A 22855-nucleotide genomic window follows, 5' to 3' on the forward strand; every position below is an offset into this window, starting at 1 on the left:
GAGGTTAGAGAGAGGTGGGAAGTGGGAGGGGTGTGAAAATGGAAGACGGTGTGATTAGAGAGACAAAGAAGAACATTTGCAAAGATTTATAGAAACAGTAACAGAAAAGCTAGAGGGTTGCGAGACTTATCAACTCTGCAAAGAGCAACTGGAGACAAAACACACAACAAGCCAAATAAACACTCTAACCGCTTCCACGTCTGATCCCTCAGCTTCAAAAGTACTTGCTTCCAATCAATCCAGACACAGATTTTCAATATTCGTATACCAACCTGGCAGCGCTAGAGGCTTTCCATGAGCCTTTATTTCACAAAGCTCTTTGTCAGTTCAAACACTTCCTCTTTCTGTGACTCTCTTCACCTAAAAATGAACTATACCCATGATTAAAAATAAACACTAAGAAATCTCTGTTGGAACATCAAATAAATACTTATACTGATATATAGGAGACAATAAACTCACTGCTAAGCAACACAGTGCACACTATTATTTGTTGTTTCAGTTACTCAATTAAATCCAAAAATGTGCTCGGTTACAATTTCCTAATTCATTCGATAAGCGCCACAGTATTAAACTGTAATATTATGGGAATAGTGAGGATTTTTTTCCACTCTTTCTCCTCGCTTTTCTTGTTGCTATGTGATGGAACAGATGGACTCCTCAGTCTCTGGTCTACTGGAGGTTTTTAGCTCACACCACGCAATGGTGGGCAGGGAATGCGCAAAAAGAAAAAAAAAAACACAATACATGCCATACTAATCCTGATTATTCTAATAAGTTTAATAACATCGAGAACAGAACATTAGTCATCATAATCCAACTAGACAGACTTTTCTCTTGTGAGGGCTTTTAATGGGCTTTGTTGTCCATCGTTTGCCATTATATGGGAAAAGCGCATCTTACGAGTGAGGCGTTTCTCTGCTCTCCTGAGGGGACTGTATGACAAAGAGGGCAAAAAATATTAAACAAGCTCTCATCAGAATAGCTATTACAAAGTTCATTCATTACAAACGTGTCAAAGGAAATAAAAAAACCGCCTGAGGGACTGGAGCGCCCATCACCTGTGTTTTTGTTTAATTAAAAAGTGGACTCAGCCCTGGACTCCGTAAATATTCAAATATTACATGCAAACGAAGCAACTTTGTTCTTTTAAAATACCTTATCGAGACGGAATCGGAAGTTCCCATAAGCATGATCCGTGACTTTCCTTGTTTCCAGCGCACCCAGCCTTTCTCAGCCACCCGGAGCTTTCCTTTTCTCTCTTTCTTCCTTCTCTTCTCTCTCCTCAACAAAAAAGCCTCCTTACTTCTTTTGTTTTTCACAGATCAGATGTAATCCGACAGCCGTTAAAAATCACAAGAAGTAATCAAAGAATCACTTGAAGTGGTCTTCATTTGCGCGTTCGGTTAAACGGGAACCTCTATCCAGATCCGTGCATCCGTCCGTCCGTCCATCCTCGCTAACGTTGGTTACGCAGCATGGAGCGGAGATGCGCTCGGGAGGGTCGGACCGTGTGGGTCGTCTAGCTTGAAGCTCCGTGGATGATCTGACACGGAAAAACTTGGCCCAGGACCCAGGAGCCCTGACACGTGACGTGGTGCCCGGCTATAGGGACGTAGCGCACAGTTGGAGCCACACACATGCGCGCGGAAAAGCTACGGAGAGCCAAGCTGGGCGCGCACGCCCCGCGATGCTTTATGCATCACTACTGCGTGTCAGCAGTAGATAATGGAAATGATATGAATCATATATTAGCCCATACCTTCCGTGTAAGTCAGTAAGAAAGGTTGAGTTAATTGTGTCGATATCCGAATGTTTTATATTTTTCTTTCATCTCCGTTTTATTTTACTACTTTGTTTACTGTGTTATCAAAAACGCAGTTATGACCATTTTATGTTATTAATCAGGAATACTACTCATTAGGCATGTCCTTCTAATTAGGCCTACATAGATCATTGTTCAAACAGTCACACACCACCCTTCCTTATGGGTTCCTTTAAAAGTTGCAGGAATTGGAATTGGATTGTAATAATGGGTTCGCTCGCTGCATTGTGTTGCACAGGGCTGAAGGAGATGTAAGCTACATCTTACTGGTGTGCTAGTAAAGTGCTCAGACCACAAATCTCATTTACAAGGTGTGAAAATGATGCATGATGATGATAAATTGTTATACATACACAAATGCATTTGAGAAATACAGGCATGGTTTGCTTTGCGGGATACTTGGGTAAGACGAGCTAAAGTCAGTTGTCAGCCCTCATCTCTGTTTAGCCTCCTGGAAAACTAGCTAAGTGTATAGAAGGTGAAATTCGAGAGAATTAGGGGATTACTTTTGGAAACTTCCAGACATTGCACAGTGTCTGGAAGCACTGTCGCCTCTCAGCAAGAAGGTTTTTGGTTCAAACCCTGACCAGTTTTGGAATAACTTGTGACTCTACTCTTTGCCCCTCGGTGTGCATGTGAGCGTGAATGGTTTACGTTGTATCTCACCCAAAGTTAGCTGGGATAGGCCCCAGTGACCCTGCACAGGATAAGTGGCGATAGGTAAAGGATGGATGGATCTTACAGACATGAAAATCCTACGCTACACTTTACGGTCAATGGGACACACACTGCTATGTGATGTCAACACAGTTTCATCCGCACTCATGCGGCTTCATACGCTTTGTGTTGGAAATCACAGCTATTACCATGTTGACAGGGTCCTTTCATCTTTGGCTTTCATATCTGTGCTCTCTAAATTAATTTACATTGTGGACAGCCTTTCTATGTGAATTTATGCTCCTTTAGAAAATGAGATTTGGCTCTTTTTCAAGAGAAGTGGCAGCATATAGAAGCTACTGGAGAAATGAGTGAATGCCATTTTCAGTAACCATAACAGCATAAATAACTGACATGAAAACCTCTACATAAATAATCAGTATGGACGCCAAGTGTTAGATGCTGAGCTACAAAAACTGATTTAGTGAAAATAATTCCCCTGAAGTTTTTGAATAGAAATTACATAAAATTGCATCATTCTTTTCTTTTCTGGGGAAGGTAAACCCCCCCCCACCATCACCGCATACACACACACACACACACACACACACACACACACACACAGACACAGACACACACACACCACCCACTTTAGAATTCTGGCTTGCATGACGAGTCTTCTGTGCTGCAGATGACAAGATGGATGAACAGTCCTTGAACAGTTGACCAGTCTGTCCTTTGTAATTCCCTGGGAACCAGCTGTAACTTGGGATAACTGGTTAGCTTAGTTATGATTTCACGAATGTTATCAGTAGCGATGCAATGGAGGTAAAGATTTCATTCTTTCACTGTTACAAAAAAAGAATGGGAAAGTCAAACAGGAAACTCCGATGCACTTCTTTCAACTTGTAAAACTCCCATCTTAAGGGTTTTCATTTTTGGGTGTGCAGCTTTTCCATTTTCTTTTGTTGTTTAGAGCTATTTAAACATAACTTTACTGCCATTAATGTAATATTAATAACGAATTTTAGATAAACACACCCACAGCCACACATTCAACAAAGGAAAAACATTGCCCGATATTTGAGAAGAAAAAAAGGAACAAACTTTTCATGTTACAGTTAAAACGTAAAATTAAAGCTTGAGATTCTGTGTGGCCTCTTCAGATTGTTTGTTTATGCATTTACTCATCAACATTATCATTCGCATTTTGTTCAGCATATTTGTCACGGCTCAGTAGCTTCAATCGCGCAGTGGCTGCTTCTGTGCCGCATCAATGTCTTTATAGCCAATTTGATTTGACAATCAATTTAAACTCCCATGCTACCCGAGGGATTGATCACAAATACATGCACTATATTTAATGAAGAGTGTTTTAGTGTGATAAGGTGAGGAGTGGAGGGAGAGGGAGAGACAGGGTCTGGACAGAGGTTTGTACTGAGATTTCAGTTCTGTACTCCAACCCTGCTGACATCAACACCATATGAAGAGGCTGAAAAACTGGACAGTATTGCTTGAGTCCTTTGAGTCACTTGAGTCAGTATCACCAAGAACCTACCAGTGAAACCCAGCTCCAAAGTCCTCTTGGGTCATGCAAGTCCAAGTCCACAGATTTAAGTGTGCAGACAATATCCCCACCACTGTAAAACACATAACAGTGTTTCACTTCCAACTAAAGACTGGAGCAGAGCATAGTGCTATAAAATGTTTGCTTCCAACATAACACCAAAACATCTTAGCTACATATTAGACTGTTATGTGGTGTCATGTCTTTGGGAGTTAATTAATAGGGGTATTAAATAAACATAACGTAATGTAACATTACTGCTGACAACATATGTAAATTCAAATTTTAAACTGTGTCATTCATTGTCCTTAAAGCCTATTCCATTCCTTCCAAGTAGTGGTTAGCAAGAAATTGTTGCAACAAATAACTAAAATTAGATGGACTAGCAGTGGTTGCTACCATATTAGTCTTAGGGAACTCAGGGAGCTGAGTAGCATCAGACTGCAACTGACTTAGCCAAGTGAGTGCACAGGGCTCACAGCGGCAAACAGATCTGGATCCACAGGACCTGTGACTGTAACCGACTGAGCCAAGTGAGTGCTCGTGACTGTAATCGAGATTTACTTTCACTGATTACAGTCACGAGTCCCGTGGATCCAGGCCTGTTTGCCGCTGTGAGTTTCACACACTCTCTTGGCTCAGTTGGTTAAGGTAGCAACCACTGCTAGTCCATATAATTTATGCTATTTGCTGCAATGGTTTCTTGCTATCAACTACTTAGAACGAATATGGTAGATTACTAAGAGATTATGAATGTTGTAATTTATTCATTCATTTATTTTCTATACCGCTTATCTGTCAGAGTCGTGGGGGAGCTGGAGCCTATCCCAGCTAACTTTGTATTTATATAGGTTGTTAGCAGCAAGTGTAGCCAAGGACTCAATAGATCCGGGTTAATGAAGAGGGGGATACCTGAATCTCTGTTATTTTTAGGAGCCGAGTGAATTAACCGAGTGACTCAGTACTCATGCATATCTAAATCAGATCAGTCAGAAGTGGCCACAGGAAAAAGTAGGATGTTATTCAAATGCACCAAATGTGCAGGAGATTTGGGGAGGGGAACAGGATCAGAAAATTCATCCATGTGTTAGATGGCTCACTGCGATGCTCAATGCTAACACAGGAAAACCAATAAAACTGCTTAGAACTACCATTACTGCTTATGCTCCCACTAGACAATGGGAAGAGGGAAACAGTGGAAGCCTCCAGCTCAAAGTCACAGCACAGAGGAAATATCAGCCTGCACAGTTACTCATTTGACAAAATGGTCGAGCACATACACTGCAAAGATAAGGGTAGAGGCTGTTTTATATTACTTTTTTTTCCCAATAAAAATAAAAGATAAAAAATAAAATGTGAGGTATTCTATATTGAAATCAGCTCAGGCATCTATTTACAAGGTTAATGGTTACATCTGCTTATTATTTCTACTGCAAAATGCCATTCACCCATTCCTGTACATTAGGTGACATAGCATAAACTAATCCTGTAATCTTGGTGTGTTTACATACAAAGGAATAAACCTATAAACTACACACTCCTGATCATGTTGTTGCTGTCCTCATGTACGTATATAGCCCACTTATGCTTTAAATATTTATATTACCTAGTAAGTACAGCCATCTATTGAACTAAATAAAAATATTTAGTTAAACGTAAACATTCAGTAAATAATGATTAAATTCAACAAGTTCACCTGGAGATCAGAAACCTGCTTTGTCAACTGAAGAAATGGAGGCAAAGTAGCAACGTCAGCTGAATCAGACCAGATATGAAATGTCAGGCCTTCCCAGGGCACAAATCCATTTTTGCTAATTTGAAATGCCAGCACTCAGCCTCCTAAACACCTATTCAAGACACCAAGTAACCCAAAACCCCCAATCCATTAAAACTTACACAAGAGAAGCAGTAGATATCTTTATAAATATCTTTCTGATAACAGATTCTTGGCTGTGGTTAGAAAATGTTCAAAGTTTAGTCAAGCAACATTATTGCAGCTGTACTCATTGATTAAACCAACATGTAAGACTTGTTGATACCATACTGTCAGCAATTCGGTCTTTTATTGAACAGCATTGCCCTGGAGTGATCTTGTCCAGTTCACAGATCACTCTAAAGCATCAGCTACACTGGAACAAACTGAATAAATGCTGGGCAAGCGGGTGTGAGGCTGCTGCCAACGTTCTTATTGCACAAGGCTAAGCTGATCGAAATAATAATTTGCCAAAAGCTTGATGTTCTTCTTCAGTACCCCTGGCAGTGAAGCCATGTCCCTGAAAAACAATTCAGGAGTCATTTAGAGCAGTAAAACTGAAAGGACAATCGAGACACTCATTATTTAAAAACTCTCTCTGCATCTTGATGGTCATTTTCTAAAGTAATGGTTTCCATTGAATTTGAGCTTCTGTGGCAGTGACTAACACAGATGGGGTTTGCTTGAGACCCCAGTCGGGTTGAATCACTTTCCTGTCTGTGGAGATGGGACATTACATTATCTAATACCCATCAGGACGACTTGATGAAGTGATTACAGGAGTTAAAAGCTTTGTGCGTGTCTGTTTGTCTGTGTGTCCATTCATTCTCAGCTGTGGGCAGCGAGCTGACATATCGAGTTCTACAGCACACACCCCTCTGACACCTGTCTTTCTCTCCCACTTGTCTGCCACCCCCGCCCGCTCTGGCTTTCCATCATCTACAGAGTTGGAGCTCATATCCTCATTACCACAGGCTTGGCCCTAAAATGTCTCCCATGAGGCTTTTGCTAATGTTGGCTCCAGTTTCACTCCACTCTCAGCTGTGTGTACAAAGCCTGGAAGCCTGGTTTGAAATTGCTCAAGGCATCTCTTACTAAATCGTGTCTCCATACCAACCCTCCAGCACATTTTGTTTCGGGGAGGCAAAATATCTGATTTTCTCTGCTCATTCCTATTTTTTTTTCTTTTTTGTTTTTTTATGAAAAAGTCACTCAAAACAGTCATACAGTATGCAGACAATACCATTTGGTCACATATTCCACAAGTGAACAAACGCAGAGTGTGTTATATCTTTAGGGAAGAAAAACATCTCTCTTCACACACTATTTCTAATTCATTTATACAATATGTATTGCCACCAGTCTAAATCAATAGGAACGTGTGTGCTTCCCACAGATAATCAATAGTCCTCCACCAGCCTGGACTCTCTGTCTTCCGCTCCCTGGCTTTCCCAACCACTTCCCCATCCCCCCAACCCATCATCCTCCATCCTCCCTTCCACTCTAACTCCCACGCTTTCATCATCCAGCCTTCTCTTCCTGCTTTTCTCATCTCCTTCTCATCAGCAAAAGCCCTTGGACACACACACACACACACACACACACACACACACACACACACACACACACACAGAGGGATGTGTTTTCATTTCAAATCCTATAGAAATATGAAAAGCAAAGCATCCGATCACACATAGACATGGACAGATTCAAATTCACAGGATGATCATAAACATATAACACAATATGTAGTTTTGAAAAGTAAACTTTCATGTGAAGAATAAGTCTTTCACATCTGGTTTCAGTTTTATAGGAGACAGAAAAATACATCACATACATTGTATTATATAATGGTAAAGGACAATATGAGCAGCCGAGCAAAAATGGCTGAACATGCAAGAAAACCACAGCATCCACAAAAACTTCTTTGACAGAAGCTGCAAGGAAAATCATGTCTACATCCTGACTGCACTGTTTGATTGATAGGCGATCTCTTGAGATGCGCAAAGTAGAAACACAACAAAGACATCAAAGACGTCTCCAAAGTAATGAAAAATAGAGAAAGTTGAGGAATAGTTGTTAAAAAATTTCAGCATTGTCTTGGTTTCTCACGACTCTCTCACGTTGTACTGTGATCTATTTTAGTTATGTACATATTTATGGCCCATCTCCCTCCTCCGCATGTCTCTGGGACCTGGAGTCTCTCATTGGGCCTGCTGACGTACGTGAGGAGGGGGAGACCCTACATGTCTTCCTTCAGGGGGCTTCCCCCAGCAGCAGCAGCACGGGCACTTCTGTACTGTACATGTGCAGTGCGTGATGAGTGTATTGCACAAAGCCACTGAATTATGCATATTCATGATGTATTATTGAAATCTATCTAAGAAAAGAACAGAGATACACAAGAAAGTGAAAGAGAGACTGGCATGGTTAGAAAGAAAGAGAAAATGAGAGTTTTTTGGGGGGTGTTTTTTTTATCCCTCTTTCTAGCTGCATGCCAAAATAATCATTCTAATTAGGGAATGGAAGAGGAAAAAATATCTGTGTATTCAGAAACACAACAGGAACAGAGGAAACAGTTACATAATCACACACAAACACCAGCAGACCACTTTACGCACATACACGCCAGTATGGAGCAGCATCACAGACAGCTTTAAAAGGAAATCTGTCATGCTGCAGAGTGCATACAGCCATGCAGCTCAGTCATATATGTTGACATGTGAACGACAACTGTGTGTGAGAGGCATAAAATCATGAGATCTGCTGTCATCTACACACAGCCTGTGTATACGCATCATCTGTTGGCTCATCTGCATTCACTTGCATGTAAATACATTTGTTATCCTTAACCTTCTGTGTTTCTTTGTGTCTATGCTATGGGGGTGCTGGGAGCTTGGTGACACAGTGACTAGCTGAAAGGCTCCTTTAGTTGGCAGTCTACTTTAGCTGGGCAGCTAACTGTTACCATACCAGTTAGCTGGCAGCAAGCTGTCATAACATCTCTACAAGCTTCAAGCTGGTTTGGTTGCTAACATGCTAGTATTCCTGCCATTGTATGTTTATAGAGAAATCTGCTGGTGTAATCATGTACCAACCCTCATGAACTTGTTGAAATTTATTCCTGTGGTCAGTCCAGGCTGTTTCATACCTGAAAACATCATGTGTGACTGATCAACAATGATGGGAAGAGGTGAATAGCAAATAATTAAAGTGTGCAGACCAGATATAAATAAATATAATGATAATTGTGTTTTATATTTTGTGTTTAATCACCTGAAAGTAAGAACAACTTTGTTTTCATTAGGCTTTGAATGAAGTAAATTGAAAGTAAAAATTATCGTATCTGTCTGTGTATTTCAATGAAACTCATGTCGAACTATCCTGACATACATGTAGATCTGATTCCTGATTGCTGTTATCTTCTCTGTTGTGATTCTGTTGTGTCTGCACTCTGTCTGCTTTCATCTATTGAAAATGAAAAGGAATACACACACACACACACAGGCACTGACTGACTGCCTGTTGGCCTCTTGAAAAACATAAAACTCATTTTCAATACAAAGTCCTGCAGGTTGCAGGGTGTCCTCACCCACACACACACACCCCTACTGGCAGACTTCAAACCAGCTCAGAGAGACACAGAGAGGCTGAGACCAGAACAAGGGAGAGAGTGAATAGAGAGGAATAAAGGTATTCAAAGAGAAACTGAGATTGAGGGAGGGAGGGAGAGGTAAAGAGAGAGATACTGCTGAATACAGGGAGAGTGAGACAGCATGATGTGTAAAGGAAGCAGAAAAGACAGTAACATTTGGATTATAATCTGGTGTTTTATAGCAGTGTCTGGTAGCCTTCTGTCTGACATTTTTATCACATACATGGCATAACTGTTTTACAGCAAAATCTCTTCTTATTTAGGAATATCTGCATACAGTGACTGGAGCTGTTACCATCTTTGATGATGAGAAATATTGACACACAAACCCAACAACCTCAGCAACATGGGACAGAGAAATAGTTTTAAATGTCTTGTCTTGTGTACCAAGTTGAGTCTCTGTTACTTGGAACGCTGTGGACCTGTTAAGACCATTACTTCCTTCCCATTGTTTTGTCTAACAGTCCTAGATAGAAGTGACTACGGTGTTTCAGCCAAGCATACAAAGTGTCAACTTTCTGACAGCCGTATCAACTCAGTGATTTAATTTTCATTACAAAATGCAATACATTCTAAATGCTATGTAATTTAAGGGTTTAAAAGAAAATCATGTGTAGGTTTTCTACCTAATGACCTAATGATGGTTTTGAACCAATCATCCTTATAGTGCAGATCCATGCAGCTTTCTGCATGGTGTGGATCAGATTTGAGTCACATGTGAGGAAAAAGAAAACTAAACTGGGATGCATTCATCACTAAAATATGATCACTTTATAAAAGTTATGTAGCAGAATATATTAGTTGCAACTTTCTCTTAGAATTCAATACACATAGTGGCATGAGCCCCAAAATGATTCGATTTTGTCTAATTTTTGTTATTTTTCTTATGTCACTGCCAATGATTGCTGGTTGTTTGGTGTCCCTATTTCCACTGTACTTCTCATGGCAACATAAATTCAACATCACATGTTTTATGGCATACAATTAATGCTTGATACAAGTGCTGTTTCATTGTGTTTACCTCATGGATGGCTTGAACTTTTATACATTTTTCTCAATTTGGCATCGCTGCTATATGTGCGGGTAACATGTTCCAGATGGGTTTACCTTTCTTCCTCACACCATCTGTCTTTCAAACCCATCACTGTGGGATTCTGCTCGCAGACTTTCCACTCCATTGAGTGTGTCTGAAGCAGTTGTGAGATGAGTCTGTCACATCATGACCTCCTGCAGAGAGACAGACATAAAATGAGACAAAGTCAGTAAATAAGGCACCGCCGTTGAGAGTGAGCGTGAGAGCAGAACAGAGGCGCACTAATAAAGGAGAGCTGGTGAAACAGAGACAGAGGTAGGGGAAGGAGAGGATGAGATAGAAATGACAGAGAGATAAATAAAACGATGGGCAGACAGACAGAAGGGAAGCAGACTTCCACTGCTGAGTCATACAGCTCTGCGAAGCCCCGCAACACTTCCAGAAACGTCTGTGCAGTCCTCGCATTCTCAGCTGTGTGACGGTATGCATGTGCATGTGCGTGTGTGTATGTGTATGTGTGCTGATGCAGCTGTGCATTCCAATCACAGAGATTTAACCCTCTCGCCCCCACACAGGGACCCACTCCCTCATCTCACCCCCCCCCACCCCACAATCGCTCTCACATTATCCGCTAATACCCTCTGCTGTCCCACCATCTGGACCAGTCACTGCTACCAGTCAGTATGTATGTGTGTTTCTGCATCTCCAGCCTCATGTCTCACATTCACAGGAAGAAGAATTAGCTGGTTTATGCTATACCTGCTACACCAATATAAAGTCAAATTAAAAGGAATATTTACAAAGAGTACGGATGCTACTCCAATAGCTGAATAAATGCTGACATCAGTCTGCAAACCACAGATATGCTGAAACTTTATGTTTGATATGATGATACTTTTTGTTTGCTATGTTGAAACTTTATTTATGTTTTAGTTTTCATTTCAATGTTTTGACAATGCCATGTCTAAATTCTGGTTAGTTTTGGCACAAATACCACTTGGTTATGGTTCGTGAAAGATCATATTTTCGGTTAAATGTTCTAATGTCAAATGTCTCAACAGTCAGAACAATTGGCTGGTTTCATACACTGTTCTCCCACGAGAGCCACCTTGCCCAGGTGTAATCTGGACTTAAAGATAAATATTGTAAAAATATTGATTTGTTTATGGAAATTTAATGTATGCATGGTTTGAAGAAATGTACAGTGCAAACATTTTATTCTGGGATGAATAAGGATACACATCTACTACATTTTACTACACTGAGTGAATATAAAATTGTATAATAGCATTCAGAAAAAACTGGTGCTAAATTTTAGCACCAGATTTAGAAACAATCTGTACTGTGTTCATAGATGTATCATCAACAAATGGTATTAGCTCTTGAGATAAAAGTTCCATCAATGCAGCAATACACATTTTTTTTAAGGGAACATAAATGTGTGCAAAATAAACCAGCATGAAATACTTTTGGCTAGTTTGTCAAAATAGTTGGTAGATGATAACAGCACACGACACAGAAATTACTAGCTGTTTGGAAAGTCAGGTTTCCCACTATAATAGTGTGTGGCCAGCTGCTTCACCGAAATCTCTGCACTACAGAGAGATAAATAAACGAGTTTTGCTGAAGGCTTAACAATCGTGACAACTTAAGATAACACTAAAACACACACACACACAAAAACACTCACTTTTATAAATTGTCATTTGAAAGTAGGTCATCCATTTCAAGTTGACATTCTGGCCTGCTCTATTTTCAACAAATTCAATAAAAATGACAAACAAAAATGACAGTATGCCTGTGGAAACTAATTTCTCTGAATTCTTCTTTTCTCTATAGTTTGAATGAAGGTACAGTAAGTCTGGATTAAAGTTTAATATCACTTTCTTTTTAGTTTTCTTGGTATACATGTATGATGCGATACAATAATGTAACTTAAGCTTTATTTTATCAACCACATGATAGATAATGATTAAAAACTAGAGTTAAAAGTTCAAAGCTACTGTGAACTAACAGGAAATGTTCCCTCTCATTTGCTATCATCTTTCTGTCTCGGTTGCTTTGTTCTCACTGCACTTTCAGCTTAGTTTCATCATTTGCCTTTCTGTTCACAAAGCAGAGCGCTCGCACACACACACACACACAGAGGACCTAAAACCCTGTATATATTGTAAATATTGCTCGCTGAGATTGTGTATCATGAGGTTAGAGGAGAGGATTCCTAATGAGGTCTGTGGTGGCATCGCCTCCATGGAGCTAGCCTGACTTCTCTAATGAGAGAGTGACACACACACACACGTACACACATATACAAACACACAGAAGCAGCACTCTAAAACTCTCAGAACAGACATGGTGAATCACCATTTCATCCGATCTGCCTCCAAACAACCCTACTCACTAATCCATCTCCTGGGTGTGTGTGTGTGTGCAAGGCCAAAAGGTTCTTGTCCTGACAGCTTCTCATGGTTAATCCTCCCCATCTCCCCCATCTCTTGCTCTCCCTGGGGCACCTCACACTTTTTTTTTCTGTTTCACTGTCCACATCTTTTTGACAGAAAAGATCCCTTTTTTTTCTTTTTGATAGTGGGGGGAGGGTCCAAGTGGTATATTTTGGTACAGTTTACAGTTTACAGTGTGTGAGTTGATGTGGGTGGGTGGGTGTAGGATTAAAACATATGTTCATTAAAGAAGGATTACTGTCCAGTGGTGTGATCTAATCTGAATACAGCCGTCGCAGGAGAACAACCTGCTGATACTCATGCTACACCCACCCACACACACACATACACACAGTCACAACCTACAGAGGTTATGAGGTTGTCTGTGCTGGGTCACTGGACCTGCACATAACCCAGTGATAATCACCCTCCCCTCCGTCTAACCCATCAGAGAGCTGCTTCTAAGAACAGATGGCTTCGCCTCTGTAATCTCAGGGTATGATTTTGTCTTGATATCTTGCCTTAAAGAATATTTGTGTCAGTCATGTATGTTGCCTCTCATTGCCGTCTGGTGTTTGTAGAAAATATAGATGATGCATGGCCATATCAGGAAACTGTCTCAGGAATTTCCTGTCATTAACTCTTATGCGCTATGGAAAAACTTGTGAAGGAGGTGGCCAATCTAGCTCAGGAAATATGCACCCTTGCCTGACCATTTGCTAAGTCTCATGTCCTTTGCTGCCATGCGACCTCATTAGGAATCCTCTCCTCCGCTATCAAACTGACAGTTGTTGCTAGCATTTTACTGTTGTTAGCTAAGTTTTGTAGCTATTTGAGATGACCCTGTTGAACCATCTTAAATGCAGACCTGATGGCTACATGCACACTATGATAGCATAACCACTTCAGGTACAGTACCGTAGTGCTTCTAGATTATGATGAAAAGGGATTGACAATTCTGTGGCCTTAGATAAAAGGAGGTGAGTTATACAGGTCTTGTTCCATGCACATTCAGTTCAGCTCAAGTTATACAACAAGTTTGAAGTTAATAACTTTTGTGGCATTTCTCTTTCGGGGAATTGAAAACTGCTAAGAAAATGGGCATTGGCCTTTATGTCATCATACACTCCCTCAATCTCAAGAATTTATCACCCTTGGAGATCCATGCAGACACGGGGGAGGGTAGCACCCCCAGATTCCCCAAGATGAAGAGGGAGCTCAGTGGTCACTATTTTGACAGTGATGATGATGTTATCACTGCCGTGGACCACTTTGGAGGTCCAAGATAGCTGACTTCGACAAAAAGGGATCAATATGCTGGACTAAGTGTGTAAATATGGAAGAGGATGAGGCTGAAAAATAAATGTGCTATGTTTCTCTCCGTCTACCATAAAAACTCATCAACCAACCTCCGTAAATCACCTGCTTTGTGATTATCACTCTAGAGACCTGTACCCACCATGTCACCATGTGGAGAGTCATGGTTGCTAGCTATGGTCAGACAGTCACTGTAGGGGGAGGGGTTTGGTCAGAATACTGAAAGTGCAAAGGAGGGAAGGAGGCAGCGGTGGAGTAAGCACATGGGCCAGCTTTTATTTACGTTATTGTATCACACTAGCTATGAAATATTCTGTCAAACTTCCAGTTTTATCATTTTATTGGACCTGACTCTGCGGCTGACTGGAGTGTGTGCAGCACTTACATGGTACTTTTAAACTGAGAACAGAACAAAGCAAATCAAATCACCAAACCAAGTACAAATGGACCACCCGCCCTACCACCTGAGCCACGGCCACCTCATGCTTTGTAAAGTTATTGGGTGAATGTAAGCTAGACATGGAAAAAGATAAACAGGTAATAAATCTACCTGACACCAGTGTTCTTTAACGTTATGCCAATTCATGTGTGTCCGAAGTTTTCCAATGACTTTGTATGCACTTCTACTGTTATTTATGTTCTCATCACTTATAGTATAAACTGACCAACCAGCTGCTCTACCTAAAACTTGGTGCATTCCTTTGACATCGGTAACCAATGAGTGTTTATGTAGTGAGAGAGAAAGAGCATCTGTCAGTTGATTTATGGGCTTCTGGGAAGCTGCGCAGTGCAGCTGCTGTCATACCACAGATCAAAGGGGATTCCTGGACAGGCTGTAAGGGGGAGACGGGGGAAGGAAAGAGGACATGTTGGATGGAGGAGGAGGATAGAGGTTGATCTGCAGTCAGGAGAACTTAATGAAGCTCACTGCACTGATGTCAGTTGGTTTGAATCTCTGAACTTCAGAAGATGCTTCTACAGTAACAGACCGATGAGGTTAGACCCATCAGACCACGCAAGTCAGTTTGTGACTGTCACAAAACCCAATGCAGCTCCGTATATAAAAAAGATAAACCCCACTGTACTAAGCTTGCACTTGTGATCTTGTGATTTTGTTGTTTCACAAACATATTGATTCAACTTTGGATGTTGTAGTTTGTGATTCAGTTGAATTGTACTGTGTCATATTGAGATGTGTTTCTAATATTTTGTCCACACAATGAAGAATTAGAGTAACTGTGCTGTAAGAAACATGTAGTGGAGTATATATTCCTTTCCTGTCAGCGTAGAGTATATTCTGTATATTCTATTGTGACTTGCCTTCCTGAACTGTAATGTATTTGCAGCAACAACCTCTTACATTTTCACAGCAATCATTAATCATCTAATCTAATCTGCAGAGTGATGTTGCTCCACCCTGCTGATGGTTATGTAGGCCTTGTAATCCAATTGGTGCGTCAGTCACTAATTCTTTGAAACAGCAGACGTCAATCCAGATGGCATTAAAAAGAACCCCAGGACACCAGTTACTGTTTTGTTTCTTGAGTCTACACATCAAAATCTACACATCAAAATCTGCTTTATAGCCCAGTTGTGCTAGTATTTATGGAAAAAAATTCACAACCATTTACAAGTTGTTAGAGGTGTAAAAACAGTCAGCCAGAATTAAGAATTAAGATTCTGGACCAAAATGCCAAAAATATTTTACTAAAGTGATACAAATCTGTTTACAACCATATTGTTATCTGCTTGAAAACTGAAGAATATAAAATGCAACCTTAAGAATGTCATCTTTAATATCTGAAGAAAAAATGTGAGGAACTTATGGTGTTTTAAACACCTTAGTTGGCCACAAATACCAGTTTTCAAAGTAAATGTGGTGAAATCTGTTGCCCATTAAGTATGTCAAGTAAGAGTTTTACAATAGTGAATCTTAGGAATCTACTATAGTTTTGACATTACAAATAAATGTCCAAACAATCTGTGTATTTTTCCATTTTGTGTAAACAGGAAATAAGACAAAAAATGCTTCAAAAGACACAAATTTTCAGCAACTTCCAATGAAACAACTGAAACTCACACAGAGAAATCTAAATGTTTTGCAAAAATCTAACACCATTTTGTGGTTTGAGGTTTTCTGGAGTTGTCTCATAACCATCTGCAATTTGTTTTATTGTTTTCAAACTGTGAAAATAACTATGTACTCAGAAGATTTAAAATTGGATTACAGGTGTGATTTTTGGTGGATCAGAAAAGGAAACCATTTTGCACTAGACGTGTTAGTGTGTTTATTCCACAGTGTTCCGGATTGCTTTTCAACAATATGCAAAGTTAATAATAAAAACAGCACTCTCATCACTGCGCTTGACTATATGATAATATTCCTGGCTTAGTAAATAATTTATTTGATCTTCTGTGTTCCTTCAAATGTTGACCTTACACTGTACGTTCAGTTTAAAAAAAACTTCAGCTGTAGTCGTTCATTTCAGAAGTTAGAAGTTCATTTTCCTTTGTGCAATGCATTGTGGGACAATAATGTCCATCAACAGTGTTTGATGAAAACTAATCACATTCATTCTGTCAATTAACAGTAAACTTGGCAGTGTACATGACCTTATTGACTCATGACTTGATTTTCATCAATCAAATCAATCAAATATCTATCTATCTATCTATCTATCTATCTATCTATCATGACCCACACTGAATTATGTAGCTGTGTTAGCCTGGAGCAGTGCTTTACAGGATCTGTATGAATAGTTTACCCACAAACACTGAGCACATGCACTGATAAAAAAAAGTAATACAGAGCTGAAACACATCGGCAGAAGTGATCACTCAGAGAAAAAAAGATAGGAATGAAAGATGATCCAGGAGAGAGGGATACGGAAGAGAAGGAGGAGGAGGAGGAAAGGAGATGGGCGGATGCCAAGCGTCAGGGTGTCTGTCGAGACAGAAACGGGGCTGTGGGACAACTTGTGATCAGCGAAAAGAGGATGAGTCAGAGGAGGAGGGGGTGAGTAGTAGTGGGCGTTAAGGAGGTGTTTACGGACAAGCCTGGGTAAAACGGGAGGAAACAGTTAACATTACTCATCTAGAATTATTTGAAATGTCAATGCATGTGATTTACTTACAAAGTGTGAAAAGTCTATGGAAAGTCTATGAGTAATTTCTCAAATATTTCATTTTGATTGTCTGATTTTCTGATATACTGTAATATGCAACTCCGTCCACTTGGCATTTTATCTCGATTACAAGAAATTCCATGGACTCAGGTCAGGAAAAATTAAAAGGAATGTCAGTTTAAAGTTGTTATGGTCCTTCATACATTAAATAATGAAGAAACTATATTAAAAGAAAATATTTAAATCATCTTAACAAGAAAGCACAGAAGTGCTGCAGTAGGAACAAGCTATTGAAGAGAAATCTCTGTTAAAATAAGATGAATTTAATAACCTGCATGACATCAAATAAGTCTGAGTCATACAATGTGCAAGACAGCAACTAAACGAGGGAAACAGCAACATTCATAAGTAGCTACGGAGACTGAGGCAGGACTGCAGGACAACTGACAGCCAGGTCCAATTACCAGGTGAATACTCCTTCAGGCAGATGACGCTGTGGGTAAACACTGGTCTGGTGTGTGTGTGTGTGTGTGTGTGTGAGAGAGTGCGAGAGAGTTAAAAGAAAAACTGAGAGGCTGAGACTTGTGTTTGTGAGTGTGTGTGTCTCTGTGTGCTGCCATTAAGAGAGCAGAAGCTGTGCTCTCATGTATTGGTTGTGATTTTAACTCATTGCTCATGTTCTGTTTGTCTGGCACCAAACTGTTAAAACAATTTCCTACGGCCGATAAATGCTCTCGGTGAAATAAGGCGATTGTGATTCAGAGCACAGCTCGGGACTGTATTTCTCTCCAGCAGAGAGAGAAGTATAGCAACACTGGAAACACACGATATCCAACCTGGCCTCTGACAAATTATGTTTGTCTGTTTGTTTCATGTGCACACGAACCATCCGGACTCACATCTCACCACTGTTGGTTCTAAATATTAAAAAAAGTAATCTGAGCGGTGGGTTGTTTTTCCCAAAGAATGTTTTCCTACTACAAAACAGTTTCATGTGAACATAATTTGTCCCACTGCTGGTATTGTTTTGCTAATTGTCTTGGCACCTTAAATGAATATTTGTTTGATAACTGATCAGTACTGTTCCAACACAGCCAGACACGTTTGTGCACTTATATTTGAGTCAATATTAAGCTGCGGCATGAAGAAAGACGCATGAATCCGACAAGCTGTTTAAAACTGTCAGATGTCTCTAAATGCATATGATGACAATATTATCAGAGACGTCAGACATCATTTTGCGAAATGTGCTTACCGCAGTTGCTTTAGATGGGATCTCTCTCATGTCTGTATGATAAATATGAAACTATAAAGTGACAAAGTCCTCTTCCAGCGACTAGTTCACTAATTAATTTCATATCTTATCTTTTTTTAATCTGTACAAAACCCAGTGTAAAAAGTGTAAAAACGACATTCTGCTGTATCTTTTCTTAGGACAACAAGGACTTTCACCAGCACATGATATTCAAGTTCACACTATCTCCCTCAGGCCCTCTATCAGACCCTACTCCACCACAGGACAGCCATGGTGACCAACCAGTAGAAATCACTGGAGCAGCAACAGGGAAATGATCGCGTGCCTTCCTCAAACCACCTACTGTATACTGCCGGCTGAGTTCAGTAGAAGCCCCCTTCCAGGCTGAAACCACTGCTGCTGGGAGCTAAATTTTGTTTCCCGGTATACTTAGTGATCCCTTATAGCTTTATGTTCGACTCAGTAACTCAGTGACACTAAACAGACCATTAAAATTAAGCAAGATTTTAGTGATCATTTTAAAAGCCTCTAAACATGCTTTATAAATGTGAGCGTGTGAGAAGACGAGCTGAACTGCAGGCTGCTGCGTGACAGAGAATGATGGTTTTCACAGCAGCTTTGCAACAGTTAAGTCTATCTTTCTCAGCCTGGAGTAACCGTCAGTCTGCTGTGATACAATGCTCCTTGAATCTTGAAGCACACCTGCACACACACACACACACACACACAATTCATCCACACCATAAAATGCACAATCATGTGCAGACAGAAAGTCCACACAAATACTCATAGTTAAATCCCTTGACCCAGTGTTTTCCCTTTCACCTTGAGCGTGTTTACGTGTGTTATTGTACGTTCAAAATGTATTTACTGCGTGAGTGCCCATCATGTCACAATAGAGGAGACAGACTGTAGGCAACATGTCACTGCACAGGGACACAATGAAAAACAAATCTCTGTCATTCAAATGCCCCACAACTGTGACACTGTGAAGCGATAAGCTCTGCTGAGCAGAATTCAGAAGAGTGATGTGTGCTGACTGCTTGTCCTATGGAGCCCACTGCAACACACTGTGCCTACAAACGTAAAACAAAAACCCCACATCGATCATCTGTTCCGACTTCAGCTCGTTGCCACTGTTAAAGATGGACAATTTTAGACTTTAATTTCAGGCACAGTTTGCAACCTTTACTGCCTTAATATGAGGACACCTGTTTATACAATGACTTCAATCATCCTGGTTATGACAGCATGCATATCAAACAGAACAAAATATTTTGTTTTGTTTTGACTCTCCTACTACGCTGACATCATACACGTCATGGAGTGAGAGGGTAATAACTGAAATTTCTTTTTTATTGTGAACTGTTCCTTTTTAAGGCCATATGCTTTTAATCAGTGATCTTATACTTAAGTGTACCTTGATTTTGTTTTCTGATAAATCTTTCTGGTCATTTTGAGAACAACTGTCAGTAACATATATAAAATATCACTCTGAACTGGACCATTCCACTGCTGCATCTCTCACATTACAAGACCAGAGAGCTTTTTGTGTTCTAGTAAAGCAGATTGAAGGATCAGTCTAAATTGTTAAACTATTCACTCTTCATACTGACAAATTTTCTTAGTCTGGTTTCTTTAATGCAAACACAAAAACTTTCCACACCAAATTTGAGCTAACTATTCCTTTTGCTGTTACCTCCACAGAAACGTGGATCAGATATTAAAAAAAACAAGCACTGGTGCAGGTATGTCACTAAGTGGGCACATCCATTACTGACTATTCGTCGAATAACCGCCATGACACCACTGGGAGACTTAGCTGTAAATTAAATCTTAAAAGTTGTGCACTGTGAGTCAGGATTTAAGGGATTTGATGGTGAAGTCACCAGAGTTCTGACAGCCATCCCTGCTCTCACTGGCAGGCCTCCCCGCCTGCAGTCTTTTTATTTATGTTCCTTACACAGTGTCAAATAAAATCAATCACTCACTTATTCGCTCTCTACGTCCTCTCTCTCTCTCTCTTCCTCACACACACACACACACACACACACACACACACACAGACCCAACAAACAGAGGTGGGTGATGTCATTAGGGTTTCTAGGCGACCTGTCATTGAACCCTCGGGCCTCTGGTTACAGTAGAGCTGGAAAGATGTGGTCACTCGGCTGTCAATAATAAATGAAGTGTAACTAACTGTGTGTTGGTGTGTAAACAGGTTACATCCAGCTAAGTGCACAAAAGGAAGGGGAATACACTTGTGTGCACTGTATGCATGATTGCAAATGTGTGTGTGCGTGTTTTAAAGGTTTGGGGTAATTAAAGCGGGAGGTTTATTGTGTGTGTGTGTGTGTGTAAAACAGTTCTCGGCACAGTGGGACAGTAAAATCTCATACGTCAACACATCACTACCTAGATTACTTAAATCTCTTTAATGGATGTGTGTGCGTGCATGCCTGTGTGTGTGTGTGTGTGTGCATGCCTGATAATACGCATGAGTTTCCATTAATCAGGTGGTGAATCTCACCGGGAAAGCTTTAGGATTTAAAGGGAAAAGAAATAAAGTCGGCTGTCCAATAATACAAAAAATTATGTATTATTAATGTATTGTATCTGAAAGATCTGACCAATACCATTGACTCAGCAACTATGTTTATAAGGCAGGCAATATTTAAGATAGAAAGATAGGGCTGGTCCAGTGTTTCAGAAGGATTTTCACTGTATTTGTAGAATACCTTCTCCTGTTGTCTACCTGCCTTCCCGTGTGTATTCTAATTGAGAAAGTGCAGCCAAAACGTCTCAATACTAACATGCTACACTCACCTTACATTCTACTGGCACCTTACACTCTACCTCTACTTTATTTTGCTCTACATTACACTGTTTACTGTTGTATATATACTTTTTTATATTGCCTTGTATATATATTTTATATATGCCACTTTTTATTTTGCTATTTTTAACATTTTGTTTAGCTTGTTGTGTGTATTGCTGCTGCTGCACTGCAATTTCCCAGCCTGGGATCAATAAAGTCTATCTATCTATCTATATTGACAGTTGTGAGTGCTCACAATAGCCATCTTTGATCATAATTGTCACAATATTGAATAAGACATGAGGTAGTTGGATATGGTTTAAGATGCAAATGATGTGCTGCAGGTAAACCACTTAGCATCACAAACACACCCACAGCAGAGAGAAGTAACTGCTCAGTCAGATTGAGTTATATTCAGCTATTTTGTATGGATATCATTGTGGGATGTGACAGAATTGTTTATTTATGCATTTATTAGACTAAAGAATGCTGAGAGGGCTTTTTGAGCGTAGCACACTTGCCGCACACACTCATAGCTACCAGCTGAAGCTACAGGCAGTGAGGCAGTGCACGTTCATGTGTATTTGTCTTCTCAACCCAGAGCTTTTTAGCTTTGTTGTAAATACTGCATGTAGCTGCAGCCAGAAGTCAGTTAGCTTAGCTTTGCTTAGCTTAGCTTAGCACAAAAACATGCAGTTGTTACACTCTGGCGTTTGTACAGCTAAACAAATGGGATATAAAATGTTAAATGGTGCTGGTAAGCAAATTTTGTTACATTTGGACAGGACCAGACTCGTATTTTCCCTCTGCTTCAAGCCTTTGTACACAGCAGTAGAACTGATCCTCTCATCTCGCTCAGTATTAAAGCAAATAAGCATGTTTCCAAAAATGTCAAACTCGTGAAAATCTTACTGTTTGATAGAGCATTCCACATACACATGACTGCTGTTTCTGTCTTAACTATTCAGACTGTCAAACTTATTCCTTAAACACAGCAGGCGTTGCCACCATACTGGTGCTTCCTCTTGTGAACATGCTGGGGTCACGAGGAGAGGTCAGGTCTGAGTATAGATTATTGATGAGGTGATCAGAGCCCAGGTTGGGGGATGGGCTTCATTGCCTTAACAATCCACTAGACCTCCAAAAAAAAGTGCTAATGTGACACAGGTCTGCTGTAAATATAACTGTATTATGTTAAAATTATGTTTTAAGCATTTGAATGAGCCACTGCCATGTATAGTATATCTGAGATTGTATTTAGCACCGATTGCTAAACATGGAATGAAATGAGGTTCATCCAGATGAAGTATCTAACTACTGATCCTGTTAGCAGAAAGTCTGGAGCGACTCTGCATGATTTCTTTTATAAGTTGAGCAGCTATGCATTCTAGCTGTTGATTTTCTGTAAT

The 22855-nt window shown here is 40.2% G+C and overlaps 1 protein-coding gene across 2 annotated transcripts in view; it reads right to left on the reverse strand.

Annotated features, from left to right (window-relative positions):
* The window catches only part of cacna1ha (calcium channel, voltage-dependent, T type, alpha 1H subunit a), a 146246-nt gene that overhangs the window by 103357 nt on the left and 20034 nt on the right, over positions 1–22855 (reverse strand). Inside the window, exon 3 of one of the 2 annotated variants that reach the window (XM_046415589.1) lies at positions 10565–10684. The gene's annotated coding sequence lies outside the window, so the exon portion shown is untranslated. Of the gene's footprint in view, positions 1–1158; positions 1650–10564; positions 10685–22855 lie in introns of those variants that run through there. The other variant, XM_046415588.1, reaches the window with a different exon arrangement.

This window comes from Scatophagus argus, chromosome 16 (genome assembly GCF_020382885.2).
Source record: "Scatophagus argus isolate fScaArg1 chromosome 16, fScaArg1.pri, whole genome shotgun sequence".
NCBI lineage: Eukaryota > Metazoa > Chordata > Actinopteri > Scatophagidae > Scatophagus > Scatophagus argus.